The sequence below is a fragment of the Ascaphus truei genome, chromosome 16, assembly GCF_040206685.1.
Source record: "Ascaphus truei isolate aAscTru1 chromosome 16, aAscTru1.hap1, whole genome shotgun sequence".
Taxonomy (NCBI): domain Eukaryota; kingdom Metazoa; phylum Chordata; class Amphibia; order Anura; family Ascaphidae; genus Ascaphus; species Ascaphus truei.
Window position 1 is genome coordinate 8,036,172 of NC_134498.1, and position 2,935 is coordinate 8,039,106.

Sequence of the window (2,935 nt, forward strand, 5' to 3'; positions counted from 1 at the left end):
CCCAGGACAGAGCCCTGGGGTACCCCCACAGAGAGATCAATAGAGGAGGAGGAGGTGTTAGCAGAAGAGACACTAAAAGTACGATGGGAGAGGTAGGATGAGATCCAGGATAGAGCTTTGTTCCGAATACCTAGAGTATGGAGAATGTGGAGGAGAAGAGGGTGGTCCACGGTGTCAAATGCTGCAGAGAGGTCGAGTAATATGAGCAGAGTGTAATGACCTCTGTCTTTGGCAGCATGGAGGTCGTCAGTTATTTTAGTGAGGGTTGTTTCCGTGGAGTGAGCAGTGCGGAAGCCAGATTGTAGAGGGTCTAGGAGAGAATAAGTGTTGAGAAAATGGAGCAAGCGAGAGAATACAAGACGTTCAAGTAGTTTAGAGGCAAAAGGCAGGAGGGAGACAGGTCGATAGTTAGAAAGACAGGTAGGGTCAAGCTTGCTGTTTTTGAGTAATGGTATGACTGTTGCATGTTTGAAGGAGGATGGAAAGGTTCCAGAGCAGAGGGAGGAGTTAAAAATGTGTGTAAGCGTAGGGATTATAGTAGGAGCTAGAGGTTTTAGGAGATGGGAGGGAATGGGGTCAAGAGGGCAAGTGGTAGAGGGAGAAGAGGAGATCAACAGCGACACATCCTCCTCTGAGACAGTGGAAAAAGACTCAAGGAAGGCAGGAGGAGAGTTAGGAAGAGGTGTAGGATGGGGGGAAGAAACAGAGGGGATGTTCTGCCGTATGGATTCCACCTTTTCCTTAAAATAGTCTGCAAAGTCCTGAGCGGAGGTGGAGGAAGGAGAGGCAGCTGAGGGTGGTTTGAGTAGAGTATCAAAGACAGAGAACAGTCGGCGTGGGTTAGACTTGTGCATGTTGATTAGTGCAGAAAAGTAGGCTTGTTTAGCTTGCGAGAGGGCAGAGTTGAAACAGGATAGCATAAATTTGTAGTGAAGGAAGTCTGCGAGAGTGTGAGACTTCCTCCAGAGGCGTTCAGAGGAACGAGTGGAGGAACGCAGCATGCGCGTGTGGGAATTTAGCCAGGGTCTAGGGTTAGAAGGGCGAGGGCGGCAGAGAGAAAGCGGGGCATGTAGATCAAGAGATGAGGACAAGACAGAGTTGTACTTTCTGACCAGGTTGTCAGGGTCTGTAGCAGAGCTGAGAGAGGAGAGGGAGGAGTGTAAAGTGGACTCAAAGTCAGGTAAGTGAATAGAGCGCAGGTTTCTGCAGAACCGGGGGGTAGATGGAGGTGGAGAAGGGGAGAAGCGAGATAAAGAGAATGAGATGAGATGATGGTCAGAGAGAGGAAAAGGGGAAATGGAGAAATCAGAGAGAGAGAAGTTTTTAGTGAAAACCAGGTCTAAGTAGTGGCCATCCTTGTGGGTGCTGGCTGCAGTCCACTGTTGAAGGCCAAAAGAAGAGGTAAGAGAAAGAAAGCGGGAAGCCCAAGAGAGAGAGGGGTCATCAATGTGGCAATTGAAGTCCCCAAGGAGAAGAACAGGGGAGTCTGAGGAGAGAAAGAAAGAGAGCCAGGATTCAAAGTGAGAGAGAAAGGCAGAAAGGGGATGAGTAGAGGTAGGTGGGCGATAGATGACCGCCACATGAACAGGGAGAGGAGAGAAGATCTGGACAGTGTGAGCCTCAAAGGAGGGAAAAGCAAAAGAGGGGGGAATAGGAAGGGTTCGGTAACGGCAGACAGAGGAGAGCAGGAGCCCCACGCCTCCACCCCTGCCATCAGGGCGCGGTGTGTGTGTGTGTATCAGTGTGTCTGTATCTGTGTGTGTGTGTGTATCAGTGTGGCTTTTTTGGCGATAAGCTGGTGATAAGTGGCTTATCGCTGCTTACTGCATGAGGGCCTTAGGGAGGATTTGTTCCTTTAAAGTACACCTAGTTTGGCATAGGATTTGGATGTCAGGGTATCAATGTGCAACCCAATTGTTAAATGGGAGTTGAATGATCAGATATTTCAAACAAGTAACAGGGGCTAGGATGGTTTTAGAGCTGGTTTTTATCTGAAGCTCTGTCATTGGTAGCTTTAGCAATTAAGCTCTGGTCCCAAATACCATTGTTACAGTCTTGTCAGTGTTTAAAATCAGTTTGTTTTGGGAAATCCAGTTTCAAGTCTCAAAAATCAGATTGAAGTATGTGTTCAAGGTCAGAGAGGCGAGGGCTGCGTGCATATAGGATAAGATCTAAGGCCTCTCACAATAACCCGTTAGGAATATTAATTCCTCATCTATCCGACATAAGTATAAAATATAGTCTACCAAGACCCCTAATACAGAGTTACCCACCTTATACGGGAGCAGTTGCCAGACGAGTATAGTAAATGTATCTTATTTTTGAAAAATAGCACTTCTGGCGACATTGTTCATTTTCTCTACAAATGATAAATGAAAAAGTTGGATAAAACGTTATATGTGTGTGTGCGCGCGCAATATATATATATAGAGGTATCAGTACCGTGTTAGCCGAGCTTCAATAATCAAAAAATAAATAGATGATACCGTTCTGTGGCTAACGAAATGCTTTTATTTGTGCGAGCTTTCGAGATACACTGATCTCTTCTTCCGGCGATGTTACAATGAATGAAGCAAGCAAAAGGTATACTTAAAAACAGTGTCTCTTGGAATGTTATCTGTGCTGGTCCTTCCCCCGGTGTGGATGTGTTTTATGCCTAGAGACAGCTGTGTGTGCATAGATATAGCACAGTATGTTAAATTACGCTGCGGGGTCATGTGACGTCACCCTCGTCAAATGCCGCTGCAGGTCACATGACGCCGCATCAAGGTAAGGTGGGGGGGCGCGAGCACCGGCAGGGGGGCGAGCTGCAAAAGTTTGTGCTCCCCTGGTATAACCAATAAATAATATAGCTGATATAGCAATTTGGTTGTGGCTAGAGAGAGATTATAATGGCAGTGAGAATTAGTGGTCAGAATTAATAACAGTGCAATTA